This window comes from Triticum dicoccoides, chromosome 4A, assembly GCF_002162155.2.
Source record: "Triticum dicoccoides isolate Atlit2015 ecotype Zavitan chromosome 4A, WEW_v2.0, whole genome shotgun sequence".
Lineage (NCBI taxonomy): Eukaryota > Viridiplantae > Streptophyta > Magnoliopsida > Poales > Poaceae > Triticum > Triticum dicoccoides.
Genome location: NC_041386.1, coordinates 331,324,029 through 331,345,553, shown reverse-complemented (window position 1 = coordinate 331,345,553; position 21,525 = coordinate 331,324,029).

Sequence of the window (21,525 nt, the reverse complement as noted above, 5' to 3'; positions counted from 1 at the left end):
GTCGGCGGGTGGGGTGGGGGAGGAGGGTTGGTGGGGTGACGCCGGGCAGCGGGGGCGGCGCCGGGCGGCGGGGGCGGCGGTGGGTGCAGATCTGGTGGCGCGGGGCGTCGGGGTGGAGAGAGGGAGAGAACAAAGAGTAACGGGCGGGGGGATGGGGGCCGTTAGTTAGGCCCTTCTTTGCCGTCCGCCTCTCTTTGTTGTCCGCCTTTAGCTCCCTTTGTCGTCTGCTAGCGGACGGCAAAGAGGTGGGGCGTTAAGTTTTTTCTAAACGGGCAGGGGAGAGGGGGCCACCTCTCTCTTTGCCGTCAGCAAGCAGACGGCAAAGATTCTTTTTCGTCAGCTGGCTGAGGGCAAAGAGCCGGCTGATGGCAAAGGCCTGTTTTACCATCTGCCATTTCTTTGCCGTCTGCTTTTCGGTAGCTGATGGCAAAGAGCTTCTTTGCCATCTGCTAGCAGACGACAAAGAGCTGGCAGATGGAAAAGTAGCTAATTCCAGTAGTGATGGTCACCTTTCTTCAGGTGAAGACATCTGAGCGGTTTACCAACAAATCATTCGATGCGATGTTGGCTGCTTTCCGCAAAGCTTTCCCAGATGCGTCTGAGCTGCCACACACCTAAAGTAAAATGAAGAATTTCCTTCATGCAGTTGGAATTGGATATGATATGATCCATGTTTGTAAGAATAATTGTGTTCTGTTCCAGCAGGATTATGCCAACTTAAGTGAATGCCCGAAATGCAGATCATCAAGATGGAAAGATGGCGATGCTATGAAGAGGATTCCTCATAATGTTTTGAGACATTTTCCAATTACACCAAGATTGCAGAGGTTGTTTCATGATGCTGAAACAAGAGAGGATGTACTGTGTCATTCTAGGAACCAGGAGTACAGAGATCAGAATGTAATGAGCAATCCATCACATGGTAGTGAGTGGAAAAGCTTCAATCAGAAGCACGAAAAGTTTGCTGCTGACCCAAGAAACATTAGACTTGGCTTAGCTTCAGATGGATTTAACCCATTTGGCCACCAGAGCGCCACATATAGCATGTGGCCAGTGCTTCTTATCCCTTACAACATGCCTCCAAATTTCTGGACCAAAGAATCAAACTACATGATGTCCTTGCTCATCCCAGGTCCAAAAAGTCCTGGAAAGGATTTTGATTTGTTCATGGAGCCTCTTGTGGAGGAACTTCAATAGCTATGGAGGGGTGTTCTAACTCGACACCTATATAGCAGCCCACCAGGTGATTTCTTTCTGTGTGCTGTTATAATTTGGTCCATCCATGATTATCCGGCTTTGGGCACTATGTGAGGGCGAATGACACATGGTTACAATGCATGTGTTCGCTGTGACAGGAATCTGCTGTCATACACAATACTTAGCAAGATTTGTTACATTGGACATCGTCGTTTCCTTGCCAAGGACAAGCCGCATCCTAAAAATACCGAATACATGTGTTCAATGCAAAGTATGAAAACCGTGATGCGCCAAAGAGGCTCACCGCCGATGAGTTGCAAGTGGAATTAGAGAAGGTCAGGCATATTACACCAGGAAACCATCCTGATAATGGTAGAGGGAAAAGGAAGCATCGCAGGGTAGAAGATATATTATTGTTTACCCGCAGGTCCACTTTGTGGGACTTGGAGTATTGGAAAGATTTGGATCTGCGGCATAATCTTGATGTGATGCACATCGAGAAAAATATATGTGACGGCGTTATCGGCACACTTCTTAATATTGAAGGCAAGACGAAAGATACCTTATAATCTAGGATTGATTTGACACACCTGGGTATCAGAAAGGATTTGCAGGTGCAAGATGAAGGTATACCATGGGATATGGCACCAGCTGTGTACGTTTTGGACAAGGTAAAAAGAAAAGAATTCTGCAAGGTCCTGTCACGTGTGAGATTCCCACATGGATTTGCTTCCAACCCTGAAAGGAAAGTCATTGCAGATGGAGACAAGGTACAAGGGTTGAAAACTCATGAATGCCATGTCCTACTTCAAAGGGTTTTACCTATTATCCTTAGAGGATTGGGCCGCCCTGACTTATACAGAGCGGTTGCAAAGTTGGGACAATTCTTTAGGGAACTCTGCAGTAGAAATATCAGGATGGATGCTTTGGAGCGTCTTAGAGACAAGATACCAACTATCCTATGCGACCTTGAGAAGATATATCCTCCAGCCTTCTTTGATGTGATGGTGTATTTGGCTGTTCATCTACCGCATGAGGCACTACTTAGAGGTCCAGTACAGTATGGATGGATGTACCCTATTGAAAGGCAGCTAGGCACTTTCAAGGGCTATGTTAGGAACAGAGCTAGACCCGAGGGTTCCATTGCAGAGGCCTACATTGCTACAAAAGCATTGACATTCTGCTCAAAATACATTGAAACAGCTGATCACCTAGGGAAATACGTGGATGAAGACAATCCCGGGCTCAATGTTTTTGATTATTCTGTTTGACTTACAGGGAACAGTTGACAAGAGGAAAAACCTAAAGATTTGGACAAAATAGTTTGGTATGTGTTGAATAACTGTCCTGAGATACTACCTTATATCAAGTAAGTGCTAAGTATTGCAGCTTATACATCATAATCTACTAAACTTGCAGCACATTCTTATATATTTAGATGTTTGACGCGATCACTATGTTGTGCAACATCTACAAAAAGGAGTTACTGTCACAAAATCCAAGAAACATTGACAAACTGGTTATGGCAGGATTTGCAAAATGGTTCAAGAGCCATGTAAGCTTTTGAATTGCACTGTCAGTTTTTTTAATATATTGAGTACATAAGATGATCAGCTTGTCTATTTTCTAACCATAGGTTAAGAAAATGCAGGAGGATGCAAGGCAGTTGATGATGCCCTTTACTCACTAGCAATGGGTCCTGATACTCGAGTAAGACATTATGAATCTTGCGTTGTTGGAGATGTGCGCTACAACACCCTTGCACGAGATGAAGGCAGGAAGACACAAAACAGTGCCATCATGAGCACGGATATGTATGACAAAGAGACAACTGAAATGTGTGCTAACATAACAAACATTGTTCAGTTGCAGTATATCTCCAGTTTCGAGTCGTTGTGTGGTTCTGTTGTGTTGTCGTTGGTATAACCTGTTTTCCAGGATCGCAAAACCCAGAGCTGATGATTATTTCAAATCCATCAATGTCAAGGAGGCGTACCAGACCAACGAGCCTTCTATTTTGGCAAATCAAGCAACACATATATTTTTCTTGGAAGACACATTTGCATGTAGTGATGACTGGATAGTAGTGCAAAGGTTTGAGCAGAGGAATTCGTTTAATGAAGTTGCACAACAAGATGATGCTTACACTGCTCCTGATGTACAAGATAACATAGATGTTCCTAATATCTTTGAGAACCATCAAGTCAATGACGCCGGCGAAAATATTGCATGTCGTGCTATGGACATACAAGAGTTGATCAAGAAGAAGCCAATATTCGAGGACGTTGAGGACGAAGAAGAAGATGACACCGTGGGGAATTATGATTCAGACTGATACACATGGCGAAGATGTTGACGCTGCTGCTGCGGATGATGATTACATTGCTTTTGTCGTATTTGCCTGTCAGAAGACATTTTTTATCTACTATGTGAAATTGTGTTTGCCATGAGAACTGAAACCTGATGAACATGTTGTTTAGTATTTTCCTGTGATAACATCACTTGTTATGTATGCTGATTTGTGTTTGGTAATTGTATGATGACTAAAACATGATGACATTGTTGTTTAGTTGTACTCATATTTGGCTGTGAAACTAGAATTTGATGACATAGTTTGTTGTTGGACTGCAACTTTCTCGACGTGTTCGAATGAGAAAAAAGCTGACCCGACAGGTCCTCTGCTAATTTATTTATTTATTTATTACCAAAAGGGGCGCTGCTATTTATTTATTTATGAGCAAAAGGGGATACCCCCTGATTTCCGTTAATAGAAATCATTAGATGTTCACAACACTACGCCTAGCCTGCTACACAGGTTTCATTCATTACTAGTTTCAGCAAAGTGCTCATGTCATAGCCACTGAATACATCACGAGTGCTATATACACTGCAAATAAAGAGACAATCATCCTATAGAGCACATCGATTTTGCCCATTATCTTCACAAGCTCTTTCATCTCCTCATTGTTGTCAAGGCCGTTTAGCAGCTGTTGCTTGGCCATGATCAGAGGAACTGCATCTTTAACCTTCTGCTCTGCATCTTCCTCTTCTGTCGTTCCTTCACTTACTTGTCCAACACCTCAACCTGCTGGTATTGGGATTCCTCGGCTAACCAAATAATCAGCGTAGTTGCACTCGCCCACATCAGCAACTCCCCAGAAAAGCAAATCACATAAATCTTCCCTTTTTTGTACGAATCAAATTGGAAGATCATCAACCAAACTATTTAAAAAATCAGCAACTCAAAGCAGGAGAACAACACTTAAACATATTATTACCCCATGATTTGGGCATTTGTAGAAGACTCGACCAGGGTTGAGGATTGTGGTTGAGACGCGACGGATGACTCTGCGTGATTTGCAGCAGTGGCACCACACCAACGGCAGCGGGTTGCGATGAGCAACCGGCTACGGTGCGCGTGCCGGCGGGGGTGTGATGAGACCCACAGGCGATGGTACGGGTGGCAACTTGGCGCATATTTGGTTGTTGCCTACTGAAGAGCAGGTGGACGAGCAGCCAGTGGACATGGTTGCTGCGGCCAGAGCTTCTGATGCTAGGCAGAGTAAGTAGAGAAGAGGAGAAGCAAACATTGGATATGTCAGTTTCATTACTTGCAGAGTAGCATAGCACCACATGTAGTCATAGTCTAGGTTTGTATTCCAACCAGCTACAGGAGCACGTCTCTCCTTTTTCTAAAACTCAGCAACTCTCTTTACTGGTACACTAGCTTGTTCTGTATGCCTTCTCAAGTCTTTGATTCCTCCACCTGATATCTGGGACCCACCGAAAGGGCCTCTGTATTTCGCGAAAAAAACATGCCCCCCGCTGACAGGTCAGACCCACCAGCTATCTTCGCACGCAAGGAAGTGCCTCCTTATTGCGCACAAAAAATGAATACTCCCCCTGCCAGCTGGAATCCAACATTGGGGGAGGCTGACTTGTGGGCCTACCAAGTTGACGGGGACGGAGGGCTTTGTCAACTTAGTCAATATGAACGATTCTAGCTCCAGTTACCATACGATGTTCATCCAAATGCAGTAGTGCTTCTTCAACCTCTGGTCTTCTTGCCCCAGCCGCCCAAACCAGCGCCGGTCGTGTCGCATGCTCCTGCCTCCCGTGGTCGGCTGTGATCCAGCGGAGGCCTCACCGCCCCCTACTACTCCCACCGCTGGCCAGGCCATCCCTCTACTCACCCACACTCCCTGTTATTCTGTGGCGACGGCAGCCTCACACCGCAGCCGAACCAGTGAACCCTCGTACTCCTCTCATCATGGGCATCCACTGCCGCGTCTTCCCGGGCTCCGCACTGTCCCCTTCCTAGGCCTCGCCGTGGTCCACCGCCTTGGTGCTCTCAGCGCGGCGTGGTCAATGTGGTCAATGTAGAATAGTACTGTATGTGGAGAGGCTAACAACTGGGTTCACGGCCGTAGTTGGGTCCACAGCCACAGCCCAGTTTTTTGTGATTTGCCAAGTCTCTTTTATTAGGCCTATTGGCCGAGAAAATGGCCTATCAAGACAAGGAGAGCTTCATTCGGCTGGCCGAGAAAATGGCCTATCAGTAATGAGAAATAGGTTGTACATTTTTAAAACACATCAAACTGGCAATTAGTTTCAAATTCCTTTTTTTCATTTCGAGATTTGAAATTGCATTGATTTTTATGCATGGACAATTTGTTGGATTTTATATTGATATACATTTATTTTTAAAATCAGTTTGAATGTGACTTGAAATTTTGGGATTAAAAACAGTTCGGACTGCACCGAAATATGCAAAATTTCATATAATTTTTTAACCGTCGCCACAATATGGGCTGTAATGCTAACAAAAAGAATATGGTCTCCAGAAAAACCTTAAGAATTAGCAAATGGGCTGTAAATTATTAGAAATAATTGCATATGGGCTATATGATGTTTCCACAGATTTGAGGCTTTCCTAAAAAAAGGTTGACGCACAAGTAGTGACTGTGAGAAGTCCATCCAACGGCCGTCGTGCTTCTTCAATCTCTGCTCTTCCTGCTCCAACCGCTCAAACAAGCACTGACGCGACTGCCTGCTCTCTCCTCCCCGCGGCTGGCTGTGCTGCCGCGCAGGCCTCACCGCCCCACCATACTCCCATCGCTGGCCTAGCCATCCCTCTACTCACCCACACCTGCTGTTATTCTCCGGCGACGGCAGACGAACCAGTAAACCCTCGTACAGTCATAGTCCCCTCCGTGTGGGAAACAACTACCGAGTCTTCCCTGCCTCCGTGTCATTCCCTTCCTAGGTGTCGTCGTCGTTCGCCGCCCTGGTGCTCTCGAAGCGGCCTGGTCAACGTGGTCAACGACCGACATGCATCTGAAGTGGACTGTACATGGAGAGGCTGACAGCTGGGTCCATGGCCGTGCGCAAGGAAATGCCTCCTTATTACGCGCAAAATAATGATTCCTCCACCTGACATCTGGGACCAATCGAAAGGGCCTTTGTATTTTGCGAAAAAAATGTTACCGCTGCTGACAGCTTGGACCCACCAGCTATATCTTCCCACGCAAGGAAGTGCCTCCTTATTACGCACAAAAAAATGAATACTCCCCCTGCTAGCTAGGACCCAGTATAGTGGCAGGCTGACTTGTGGGCCTACTAAGTTGACGGGGACGGAGGGCTTTGTCAACTTAGTCAATATGCACGATTCTAGCTCCAGTGACCGTACGATGTCCATCCAATGGTTGCAGTGCTTCTTCAACCTCTGGTCTTCTTGATCCAGCCACCCAAACCAGCGCCGGTCGTGCCTCGTGCTCCTCCCTCCCGTGGCCGGTTGCGATGCGGCGGAGGCCTCACCACCTCTACTACTCCCACCGCTGGCCAGGCCATCCCTCTACTCACCCACACCCCCTATTATTCTGCGGCAATGGCAGCTTCACACCACAGCAAACCAGTGAACCCTCGTACCCCTCTCCGCGTGGGCATCCACTGCCACGACTTCCTCGGCTCCGCGTCGTCCCCTTCCTAGGCCTCGCCATCGTCCACCGCCTTGGTGCTCTCGGCGCGGCGTGGTCAAGGAACGACTTCCATCAGAAGAGTACTGTACCTGGAGAGGCTAACAGCTGGGTCCACGGCAGCCGCAAGGAAGTGCCTCCTTATTTCACGGAAAATAATTATTCCTCCACCTGACGGCAGGGACCCACCGGACAGGCCACCATATTTGGCAAAAAAATGTTTCCCCCCTGACTTGTGGGACCCACCAGACGGGCCAATGTATTTCTCGAAAAAGACGCCCCCCCCGCTATCAGCTCGGACCCACCGGAGGTGCCTCCTTATTACGCACAAAAAATGAATACTCCCCCTAGTAGTTGGGACCCACCTTGGTGGGAGGCTGACTTATGGGCCTACTAAGTTGACGGGGACGGAGTGCTTTGTCAACTTAGTCAATATGAATGATTCTAGCCCTAGTGATCGTACGATCTCCATCCAACGGCCGTAGTGCTTCTGCAACCTCTGGTCTTCTTGCTCCAGCCGCCCAAAGCAGCACCGGTCGTGCTGCATGCTCCTGCCTTCCATGGCTGGTTGTGCTTCCGCAGAGGCCTCACCGCCCCCTACTGTACCCACCACTAGTCAGGCCTTGCAGCGACAGCAGCCTCACACCGAAGCCGAACCAGTGAACCCTCGTACTCCTCTCCATGTGGGCTTCCACTTCCGCGTCTTCCCCGGCTCCACGTCATCCCCTTCCTAGGCCTCGCCGTTGTCCACCGCCCTGGTGCTCTCAGCACGGGGTGGTCAACATGGTCAAGGAACGACTTCCATCGAAAAAGTATTGTACATGGAGAGGCTGACAGCTGGGCCCATCGCGGCTGCAAGGAAGTTCCTCCTTATTACGCGCAAAATAATTATTCCTCCACCTGATAGAAGGGACCCACCGGACGGGCAATTGTATTTCGCGAAAAAACGTTTCCCCCTGACTGTTGTGACCTACCAGCTACATCTTCGCATGCAGGGAAGTACCTCAGGGGAAAAAATGATTCACCCCCCTGACTGCTAGGACCCACCAGTTATATCTTTGCAGGCAAGGAAGTGCCTGACAGTCGGGACCCACCTGGTCGAAGCGTACGTAGAGTTGTCATTCTGGTCGCGAACATGTACGTACATACTGTTTGATGTAGAGGCGTGCACGTGTCGTAGTAGAGGTGCGCACGTAGCATGTACACGTACATACGGCGGCCAGTGTGCAAGAAAGAAAATACGGCCACGTACGTACATACGGGCAGGGTCTCGAACGCCTGCTCGCGAATATGTACGGGCAGGGCTCGTGTAAATGGCTGGGTCAGAACCGAGAAATAACGTCGTTGCCATGTTCATGGGGAGCCAACCGGCTGGGTCGGAACAGAATGCGTCATCGTGTTCATCGGGAGGGCTTGGACGGAACAGCCGATGGAAACGAGGCCTGACGTACCGTAGAACGGAGGAAACGACCTTGTGTTCGACCGGCCACGTTCGAAACGGGATCTTGTTCATCGGGAGGGGTCTGGCGTACCGCAAAACGGAGGAAACTAACCTCCTATGGTAGAAACGGGGGTCCTGTTGATCGAGAGGGGTGTGGCGTACTGCAAAACGGAGGAAAAGCACTTGTGTTGGAGCGCTACGGTCGAAATGGGGGTCTTGTTCATTAGGAGGGGTGTGGCGTACCACAAAACGGGACTCCAGCCTCCACGGGCTACTATTCATCAACCGTCGACCTCCTCCAGCCTCCACCTGCGACCGTTCATCCACGGTCTCCTGTTCATCTAGCCTCCACCGCGCGCTACTCCACCGGCTACTGTCCAACCAGCCCTCTCCACGGGCTCCTGTTCAACCACCCCTCCATGGGCTACTGTTCATCCTGCCCTCCACCGTCTACTGTTCATCCTACCCTCCACGGGGTGGTCCTATTCATCCTGCCCTCCACGGGGTCCTGTTCATCCAACCCCAACCGTCTCGATCGATCGGGGTACTGTTCATCCAGAGGCAACACCACGGGGTCCTGTTCATCCACCCCATCAGGAACTGTTCATCCAACCCCCCCCCCCGCAACGCTCACTGTTCATCGAGAGGCGGCATCGATCGGCTTCAGTTAGCAGCAGCAGCGAAGGAATCGCTCGATCGGATTCAGTTAACAGCAATTGATTGATGGCTCAGGTTCAGTAACGCGTAGCCTGCAGTGCAATCGCTCGGGTTCAGTTAGAGCCCAACGCCTCGCACACACGCGCGTATGTACGAGAGAAACGCGCATCGCTCGGCCCCCGACCACCCACCGTAACTGGGGACTCCCCGATATTTTCCGCGCCCTCGCTTCTACCACGGTCTTTTCCCTCATGGATGGCCCAAAGAATGTCATGCAACCACGTCTCCGGCACGCCCAGAACGAAAAGCCCATTTTCTGTCATGATTTTTTGTCATAGAAGTAGGACCCCACCACATCTACGATGATTCCGGGTTTTGTCACAATTATCGTCATAGAAGTGTCATAAGTATGACAGAAAAAAATTCGTTCGGCCCAAAATGACACGGATGTGTCTTTTTCTGTAGTGTTATTACTTGGTAGACCATGGCAATTTGATTAAAATTCTGTACACCATGGTAGAAACAATCAGTATACTCTTGTTCATAAGGATAAACATATTACTTTGCTTCCTACGACTCCTGATTCCATTTTGAAAGATGATATTAATAGAGATAATAAAGCAAAACAGGATCACAACAAGAGTGAAAATCAGATTGTGGCAAAATATTGGAGCAACAAATGAAGCCTAATAATAAACCATCTAGTGTAGCTTCCGAAATTAAATTGAAAAGTGCATGTTTACTTGCCACCAAATATGGTATTCATGATCTACATTACAGCAAATATGTTTGCTATGCTTTTGTGTGCAAAGAGGCATTATTGTCATTCGAGGACATGCCTTCCTCTTTGCCTCCTGTTGTTACTAATATTTTGCAGGAGTTCACTGACGTCTTTCCACAAGACGTGCCACCGGGATTACCACCTATTCGAGGGATTGAGCATCAGATTGACTTAATTCCTGGTGCTTCACTACACAACCGTGCACCATACCGTACCAATCTAGAGGAGATGAATGAGATTATGCGTCAAGTCCAGGAGCTGCTCGACAAAGGTTATATTCACGAATCCCTTAGTCCTTGTGCTGTTCCGATTACTCCAGTGCCGAAAAAGGATGGTACATCACGTATATGTGTTGATTGTAGATGCATTAATAATATTACTATTCGTTATCCTCATCCTATTCTTAGGCTAGATGATATGCTTGATGAATTGAGTGGCTCTACAATATTCTCCAAAGTTGATTTGCGTAGTGGATACCATCAAATTCATATGAAATTTGGAGACGAATGGAAAAGTGCAGTTAAAACTAAGTTTGGTTTCTAATGCACCTAGTACTTTCATGAGATTAATGGACGAAGTTTTATGTGCTTTCATTGGATGATTTGTGGTAGTCTATTTCGATGATATACTGATTTATAGTAAATCTTTGGAGGAACATTTGTAACATTTACATGTTGGTTTTATTGCTCTATGTGATGCACGTTTGTTTGGTAACCTTGGAAAGTGCACCTTTTCAATCGACCGAGTATCTTTTCTTGGCTATGTTGTTACTCCACAGGGAATTGAAGTTGATATAGCCAAGATTGAAGCTATTGAGAGTTGGCCGCAGCCCAAAACGGTCACACAAGTGAGGAGTTTCCTTGGCCTCGCTGGTTTCCTTAGGCGTTTTGTGAGAGATTTCAGCACCATTGCTGCACCTCTCAACGAGCTTACAAAGAAGGATGTGCCTTTTGTTTGGGGTACCGCATAGGAAGAAGCCTTCACGGTATTGAAAGATAAGTTGACACATGCTCCTTTACTCCAACTTCCTGATTTTAATAAGACTTTTGAGCTTAAATGTGATGCTAGAGGAATTGGATTAGGAGGTGTGTTATTACAAGATGGCAAACCTATTGCATACTTTTTTGAAAAATTGAGCGGGCCTAGTCTGAACTATTCTACTTATGATAAAGAATTATATGCTCTTGTTCGGACCTTAGAAACATGGCAACATTATTTATGGCCCAAGGAATTTTTTATACATTCTGATCATGAATCTTTGAAACACATTAAAAGTCAAGCAAAGCTGAACCGTAGACATGCTAAATGGGTTGAATTCATTGAGACTTTCCCTTATGTCATTAAACACAAGAAGGTTAAAGAAAATGTTATTGCTGATGCATTGTCTCGTTGTTATACTATGCTTTCACAACTTGACTTTAAAATATTTAGTTTGGAGACCATCAAAGATCAATATGTGCATGATGCTGAATTTACAGATGTATTGCGGAATTGTAAGGAAGGGAGAACTTGGAACAAGTTCATTGTTAATGATGGATTTGTGTCTTGTGCTAAAAAGCTATGCATTCCAACTATCTCCGTTCGTCTTTTGTTGTTGCAGGAGGCTCATGGAGGAGGATTAATGAGACACTTTGGCGTGAAGAATATGGAGGATATACTTGCTACACATTTCTTTTGGCCAAAGATGAGACGGGATGATGAGCGTTTTGTTGCTCGTAGCACTACATGTCAAAAAGCTAAGTCACGTCTCAATCCTCATGGTTTATATATGCCTTTGCCTGTACCTAGTGTTCCTTGGGAGGATATATCTATGGACTTTGTTTTAGGTTTACCTCAAACAAAGAAGGGGAGGGATAGCATATTTGTTTTTGTGGATAGGTTCTCGAAAATGGCACACTTTATACCATGTCATAAAAGCGATGATGATGTTAATGTTGCTGATTTGTTCTTTCGTGAAATTATTCGCTTGCATGGTGTGCCAAATACTATTGTTTCATATCATGATACTAAATTTCTTAGCCACTTTTGGAGATGTTTATGGCCTAAGTTGGGGACTAAACTGCTTTTTAGTACTACATGTCATCCCCAAACTGATGGACAAACTAAAGTAGTCAATAGAACATTGTCTACCATGCTTAGGGCTGTTTTGAGGAATAACAAAAAAATGTGGGAAGAATGCTTGCCTCATATTGAATTTGCTTATAATTGGTCGCTGCATTATGCTACTAACATGTGCCCTTTTGAAATTGTGTATGGTTTCCTACCTCGTGCACCTATTGATTCGTTGCCTCTTCCATCTTTGGAGAAGGTTAATTTTGATGCTAAACAACGTGATGAATTAATCTTAAAAATGCATGAGTTAACTAAGGAAAATATTGAGCGCATGAATCCTAAATATAAACTTGTTGGAGATAAGGGTAGAAAATGTGTTGTCTTTGCACCTAGAGATCTTGTTTGGTTACATTTGCATAAAGATAGGTTTCCTAATTTGCGCAAGTCAAAGCTAATGCCATGTGTTGATGGTCCTTTTAAGGTGTTAGAAAAAATAAATGATAATGCATATAAACTTGAGTTGTCTGCAGATTTTGGGGTTAGTCCCACTTTTAACATTGTAGATTTGAAGCCTTATTTGGGTGAGGACGATGAGCTTCCGTCGAGGAAGACTTCAATTCAAGAAGGGGAGGATGATTATGACATCACTAACAAATTTACACCCACAGCCCCTACTGATGCATATACAGGACCAATTACTAAAGCTCGCGCACGCCAGTTAAATTACCCGGTACTTTGTTTCTTGGTAATGATTCTAATGTTCGTGAGAACATGATGCTGCCTAAATTGGATACATTTGTCTTGCTTACAAATGAAGGGCCTAGCTTGGACAAGAAGGATGATCATTGGAGCAAGATCAAGCATGGGCATGATGGCATGCACAAGGGGATCAAGAACGGAGTTACAAGTGAGGATTTCAGGACTTTGAAGCCACCATAATGTGTGCGTGATGCCTTGGACGAAATACACAAGATGCCACTTCATAAATTTCATCCAGAGGCTATTATAGGTGCTGCGCCACCTTATGATTGGGCCAGGCCCATGTAATTTCGAAATACTTGAGTATAGACTGCTTTTAGAGTCTGTACATGTGGGGAAATAAGAGTTTCGGTTATTTTCGGACCCCTCCTCCAAGGGCCATGAAATTCCCCCTCTTCCTCCATATATACATCCCTTAGGGTGTCATTTAGACTTTGGGTTTTGTTTAGATTAAAAGTTCACCATAGCTGCAACTTCGCGTACTTCGTTTGTGTTCAACGACTAGACCAAGATGTCACAGAACCCCACCTTAATCAACAAAGCTTTCATCTTATATTCGCATTATCCAGATTGCAATCTTAGTTTCTTGGTCGTTCTTCATTCGCTTGCAGGAAATAGACCTTCGTGGTCAGGTTGATCGTGCTCCGACTTGGTCAATAACTTGCCGGAGTTGGTTTAGCAATTGCTAAGGCGCGACGTCCTCGCACGTTCGTAGTCAGATCATCAAAGTCGACTTCCACCAAAGCGATATCCATCATCTCATCAAAAGACGGGACACCTTTGCCTCTATCACTGTTGAAAGCCATCATGTGGCCTAAGTGCCAATAGGCTGTTGTTGCCTCTTGAAAGAAATCATGTGGCCTAAGTGCCAATAGGCTTTTGTCGCCTCTTGAAAGCAATCATGTGGACTAAGTGCCAATAGGCTGTTGTTGCCACCTAAAAGCAATCTTGTGGCCTGAGTGCCAATAGGTTGTTGCTGCCTTTTGAAAACAATCACGTGGCTTGAGTGCCAGTATAGCCGTTGCTACCTTCAAAGCAAGCATATGGCCTAAGTGCCAACCGGCTCGTGTGGCCATTGAAAGCACATGGCCCTGTGAGCCAACTCATCTGGTCGTGATTTCAAAGCCGGCCACACATTATTTGAGATTTTTTGGAGACTTCTTTTCTGAATCTTTTAGATTTGTGTTTCCTGAACATACTTTATTATCTAGGTCATGAACCTCTGATTATATGACTCGTATTGAGTATTTTTTGGGTTTGAGAACCCGCCCTGGTTGTGGACTTTAAGTCGCCAGGATATTTTTTGCCTTGAGCAATCAAATTCATGACATTACATGACTTAGGGTTGGTACACGCTATGGATATTAATGATCAAGACGACGCCATAGTTAAAATCTACACATATATTTTGGGTTTGGTAACCCGCCCTGGATTTTCACTATAAGTCTCCATCATGTTTTTGGTTTAGATTGCCTTTATCCTAGTCTCTGTCAGATTTATGTAGACTACTATCTTGGGGTTGTTACCCGCCTTGGCTTAAACCGCCAGGGCATATGTTGTTTAAACTGTGTGTAGGAAATATGAAAACATTGATCTGACCAGCATGGAAGATGATATTATGAGAAAGCACAGCGACGGGTCATAAATATAAAATTGGCGGTTTAAACAATTAAAGGCTAACATGCACGATGGCATGACAGATCATTGTTTTCCAAATCTAGCCTATTACATGGCCGCCATGGGCCTGCATAATTGGAGCAAAGGGTTTTTTCACCACAGAAGGTCCATGCTCTGATTGGAGAGCCGCCTGGTATCAGTTGTCTTTGTCACGGCGGGCTGATGATTCCAGATCATCCCGCTCCGGCTCTCCCTCGTCGCCCATCTGAAGATCAGCCGGTGTCCAATCGATGTCGGTTAACACTTTAAAACAGGTTTCATCATTGAGAATTACGGAATGATCAATGTCAGGAGCAAAAGTATTCTTACGCTGAGGAGGAATGAGATTGACCGGGTTCTAAGTCGGCGGTGGTTTTTCTTATTGTTCTCATCATAAGCCGTTGCATAGTTGTTCAGATTCAACTCCTCAACCAGCTTGAAGGCCATGGTCCGCATCTCACGAACGCAATGGTCGAAGTCTTTTTCTTCAAACGGGGACTTATCATCCTTGAACTCGGGGCACCCGGTGGCTATTTCCTCCGGGTCAAGTTCGGATGCCCATGCTTTAGCACGGCCAAGGCGACAAGGGCTCCAGTGCGGGCGGCTGATAATTTTTTATCTTTAATTTAGCTTGGGATAGTTGACAAATGGTCCAACACAGCTTTGATGTGACTTGGTGGTTCTCTATTACCTCCCAAAGCCACCAGACTACGAACAGTGCCACTGTATAGCTGTTATGTGAAAGTTTAGATGGCCTTCAATTTCATCAGTATGTCATGTCCATGGTTTGCACTTCTGGGGCCAGTTCATCAAAAGCAGAATAAGTTGGTTTAAACAAGGATTGATAAGTGCTTGGCGGCTTAGAATATTATCACTGCAGAATTAGTAATGGATATGAACTCTTACCAAAGATGGCGAATGTCATATGAGTAATATGTCCCATTAAACCGGCTAGCTTGTGAGCGACCAGTTTAAGCTGAGCTTCTGCATCTTGGGCAGGTTTGATCAAGTTTGCCTTCTCTATCTCGAAGGCAGCTCTCTCAGTCGAAAAATTGGCCTTCAGCTTCTCATTCTCCTTCATGGCAGTCTGAAATTTTACTTCTGTCTTCACAATCTCAGCTTCTTGATGTTTTATCCTCTTGGATAAGTTGTCCAGCTCTACATCCTTCAGAGATAAAGCCTCCTGGAGAAAATAAAAAGTTAGATATGACAGATTAGGATTCACATCTTACTCAAATAAAAATGGTACAAGTCCCAAGCACATTATGAACAATATCCTTGGCACTTGGGGGCTAATGTAGGCCAGTTTTGTTTTCTGACCCGGCTCAACTTGTCAATTTAAGCCGGCCCTTGGGGGGGCTACATATTTGGATTTCTTAAAGTATAAGTCCCGGCTCTGCTTATCAGTTTAATCTGGCCTTTGGGGGCTACATATTCGAATTTCTTAAAGTACAAGTCCCGACTCAACTTGTTAGTTTAAGCCGGCCCTTGGGGGCTACATATTTGGATATCTTAAAGTACAAGTCCCGGCTCAACTTGTTAGTTTAAGCCGGCCCTTGGGGCTACATCATTAGATCTTAACTGATAAAACATGAGATTTACAATCTAAACGTTATTTTCAAGTCTACAACATATTTTCCTTGTTCATATCCTCTAGACTCGGCGGCTAAATGAATACATATGAAGAAGGATTAATAGCCATACCTCATAACGCTGATAGAGGCAAAGGTGTCCCGTCTTTCGATGAGATGGTGATTATCATTTCAGAGGAGTACACTTTCACAATCTGACTACGAATGTGCGAGTACGTCGCGCCTTAGCAATCGCTAAACCAACTCCGAGAGGTTATTGACCACGCCGGAGCATGATCAACCTGACCACGAAGGTCTATTTCCTGCAAGCAAATGAAGAACAAGCAAGAAACTAAGATTGCAATCTGGATATTGCGGATATAAGATGAAAGCTTTATTGATCAAGGTGGGGTTCTGTGACGCCTTGGTCTGGTCGTTGAACACAAATGAAGTACCCGAAGTTGCACCTATGGCGAACTTTTAATCTAAACAAAACCCAAAGTCTAAACGACACCCTAAGGGCTGTATATATGGAGGAAGAGGGGGGGAATTTCGTGGCCCTTGGAGGAGGGGTCCGAAACCAAACCTATCTCTTGTTTCCCCACGCATACGGCCTCTAAAATTAGCCTATACTTATGTATTTCGAAATTACATGGGCCTGGCCCAATAATAAGGTGTTGCAGCACCTATAATAATCTTTGGACAAATTTGTGAAGTGGCATCTTGTATATTTCATCCAGGACTTCATGCACTCATTACGGTGGCTTCAAAGTCCTGAAATCATCACCTGAAACTCCGCTCTTGTTTCCCTTGTGCATGTCATCATCTCCATGCTTGTTCTTGCTCCATTGTTCATCCTTATACAAGCTAGGCCCTTCATTTGTAAGCAAAACAAATGTATCCAATTTAGGCAGCATCATATTCTCATGAACATTAGAATCATTACCAAGAAACGAAAGTACCAAGTAATTTAATTGCCGTGCACGAGCTCTAGTAATTGGTCCAATATGCATAGTAGCAGGGGTTGTGGGTGTAACAATGGTATTGATGTCCTCTTCATCCTCCCCTTCTTGAAATGAAGTCGTCCTCGAAGGAAGCTCATCTTCCTCACCCAAATAAGCTTCAAATCTGCAATGTTAGAAGTGGGACTAACCCCAAAATCTTCAGGCAGCTCAAGTTTATATGCATTATCATTTATTTTCTTTAACACCTTAAAAGGACCATAAGCACGTGGCATTAGCTTTGATTTGCGCAAATCAGGAAATCCATCCTTACGCAAATGTAACCTAACAAGATCTCCAGGTGCAAACACAACATGTTTCCTACCCTTATCTCCAACAAGTTTATATTTAGCATTCATACGCTCAATGTTTTCCTTAGTTAACTCATGCATTCTTTAAACCAATTCAGCACATTGTTTAACATCAATATTAACCTTCTCCGAAGATGGAAGAGGAAACAAATAAATAGGTGCACAAGGTACGAAACCATACACAATTTCAAAACGGCACATTTTAGTAGCAGATGCAATGAACGATTATAGGAAAATTCAATATGAGGCAAGCATTCTTCCCACATTTTCTTATTATTCTTCAAAATAGCTCTAAGCATAGTAGACAATGTTCTATTGACTACTTCAGTTTGTCCATCAGTTTGGGGTGACAAGTAGTACTAAAAAGCAATTTAGTCCCCAACTTAGCCCATAAACATCTCCAAAAGTGGCTAAGAAATTTAGTATCAGGATCTGACACGATAGTATTTGGCACACCATGCAAGCAAATAATTTCTTGAAATAACAATTCAACAACATTAGCACCATCATCACTTTTATGAAATGGTATAAAGTGTGCCATTGTCGAGAATCTATCAACGACAACAAATATGCTATCCCTCCCCTTCTTTGTTCGAGGTAAACCTAAAACATAGTCCATTGATATATCCTCCCAAAGAACACTAGATACAGGCAAAGGCATATATAAACCATGAGGATTGAGTCGTGACTTAGCTTTTTGGCATGTAGTGCAGCGAGCAACAAAACGCTCAACATCCCGTCTCATCTTTGGCCAAAAGAAATGTTTTGCAAGTACATCCTGCGTCTTCTTCACGCCAAAGTTTCCCATTAATCCTCCTCCATGCGCCTCCTGTAACAACAAAAGATGAACAGAGCTAGCTGGAATACATTGCTTGTTAGCATGGAACACAAATCCATCATTTACAATGAACTTGTTCCACGTTCTTCCTTCTTTACAATTCTGCACTACATCCTTAAAATCAGTATCATGCACATATTGATTTTTGATGGTCTCCAAGCCAATATTTTGAAGTCAACTTGTGAAAGCATAGTATAGCGATGAGACAATGCATCTGCAATAACATTTTCTTTACCCTTATTGTGTTTAATGACATAAGGGAAAGTCTCAACGAATTCAACCCATTTGGCATGTCTACGATTCAGTTTAGCCTGACTTATAATATGTTTCAAATATTCATGATCAGAATGTATAAAAAAAATTGGGCCATAGATAATGTTGCCATGTTTCTAAAGTACAAACAAGAGCATATAATTCCTTATCATAAGTAGAATAATTCAGATTAGGCCCACTCAATTTTTCAAAAAAGTTGCAACATGTTTGCCATCTTGTAATAACACACCTCCTAATCCAATTCCACTAGCATCACATTTAAGCTCAAAAGTCTTATTAAAATCAGGAAGTTGGAGTAAAGGAGCATGTGTCAACTTATCTTTCAATACCGTGAAGGCTTCTTCCTGTGCGGTACCGCAAACAAAAGGCACATCCTTCTTTTTAAGCTCATTGAGAGGTGCAGCAAAGGTGCTGAAATCTCTCACAAAATGCCTATAGAATCCACCGAGGCCAAGAAAACTCCTCACTTGTGTGACTGTTTTAGGCTGCGGCCCACTCTCAATAGCTTCAATCTTGGCTTTATCAACTTCAATTCCTTGTGGAGTAACAACATTGCCAAGAAAAGATACTCGGCCGGTGCAAAAGGCGCACTTCCCAAGGTTACCAAACAAACATGCATCACGTAGAGCAATAAAAACAAGACGTAAATGTTCCAAGTGTTCCTCCAAAGATCTTCTATAAATCAGTATATCATCAAAATAGAATACCACAAATCGTCCAATGAAAGCACGTAAAACTTCGTTCATTAATCTCATGAAAGTACTAGGTGCATTAGTTAACCCAAAAGGCATGACTAACCAGACATATAATCCAAACTTAGTTTTAAATGTTGTTTTCCATTCATCTCCCAATTTCATACGAATTTTATGGTATCCACTACACAAATCAACTTTGGAGAATATTGTAGAGCCACTCAATTCATCAAGCATGTCATCTAGCCTAGGAATAGGATGACGATAATGAATAGTAGTATTATTAATGACTCTACAATCAACGCACATACGCGACGTACCATCCTGATGCGGAGCATCCCAAGATCATCCCCATGGACGCACCTAGACCTCCAACGACACCACTTGGACCAATGACACAAGCCTGAGCCAAGGCTATCGAAGATAAGGTGAACTCACTCCTCTCCGAACTTCCACTTTCTATGCATGAGACATGGCTACGACCTATGTCCGAGGTGTTGTGCATGACTAGGCACCAAGAGGGCCCTCCCGAAGATGCGCATGAAGATGTACAAGTCCCCAAGTCCATGGATGAGGAGAACCAACGGAAGGAGGCAAGAGCATCTCCCAGGCCCAGGACATTCGGCCAAGGCCCCGGACATCCGGTCCCTGGAGCGTCATCCACTACAGCAGCACAGCCGCCAAAAGCTACAGGCCCCGGACATCCGGCCCCGACAGCCCGGATATCCGGCCTCTCCCGAGCCCGCGGACATCCGGCCACCAGCCCAGAAATCCGGCCCCACCGAAGCCGAGAGCAACAAATGCCACCACTCCAGCCCGGACATCCGGCCCCCCAGCCGGGACATCTGGCGTCGCCCGTAAGCCCGGACATCCGGCCCGACCAGCCCGGACATCCGGCCTCCCCTGTCTGCGCATAGTGAAGGGCCGATGCTCGTGTATCCTTTCTCCCCCTAGACTATATATACTACACCTCACCCAACTTTCTAGGGTTAGCGTTGTGATAGCTCATTTGAGAGATAGAGCTTCTCTCATCCATATCGAATCTACTCCACGAGAGAGACAACGGCCCCTCTATGGAGAAGATATACTTGGATTCAAGACCTCCTCACGGAGAAGACCATCAAGACCTCCTCATGGAGAAGACCGGTTACCGTGTATCGTCCCTAGTTGACCGTGGACCATGTATCATTCTATGTATCCGAGGATCTAGCACTTTTGTGACGTGTTCTTGTTAGTTTGAGTGTTCCTCTTGTGTTTCTCCTTGTGATTTCTCTCGTTCCCCTCCTTGTGTTCCTCGAGTTCATTGTGGGATCCGCTCCTTTCATGAAAGATCGGCCGATTAGGGTTCTACCCTACATCACCTTGGTATCAAGAGCCAGGTTGATCACGATTTCGGAGCCTCCCTGTTGTGTTTCTAGCATTGTTTTGTTGTTTTTCGTCCTAATTCAAAAATTCCCCACCAAAAATAGCCCCAATTTTTTTGTGATTTGTTGGTGTGTTGAGATTTTGTTGGTTTGGATCCATGGATTTGCTTTGTTTTGAGTGGATCTAGCTTCCCATCCATTTTCCACCAATTCCCATCCACAAATTCCTCCGATTTTTGCCCGAATTTGACCTCTCCACGCGGTGTTCATCCTGTTCGTCCCCGGATCCAGAGCCCGGACATCCGGCCCGTCAAGCCCGGATATCTGGCCTTCCACCCGGACATCTGACCCCTGGCAGCAACATCTCCATCCACCACCCCGTTTTCCGTCCATTTTTCACAAAATTTTGTTCCGGTGCCCACCATACGCCACATATACTTCCGCATACCTCCACCACTACCGCATAACCCAACCATTTTGGACCGTTTCTCTCTCTCACAAATTTGCTACTTCAAGGTTTGAGAATTTGAGTTGCGGTACCGTATCCTTTTGTGTTTTGGCTATCTAGGTACGGTTCGACATCGACATCACCACCGCTCATCTTCGCCACGGATGTGTCCTACATCATCACCGCCATCCTACATCGTCATCAACAACGACCACCTCGACTACACCTTGGTATCCGTGCCACCATTTTGATACCATACCGGAAGCAAGATCGGTAACCTCATCTTGGTATTGGACATATCACTCTTGCCATTACATTGATAGCCATTATAGCCTTACTCCTTTGCGTTTCTTACCCATCGAGACTAACCGTTGAGTATTGCCGGCAACGAGACTTGTGCACATTAGTGATCATACTTCTCATATCATCCATATATCATTATGGCATATATTGGTATCATCTCTTCTCTCACAAAGTTGTCATCGCATACTCCCTTGCTATATCGGTTC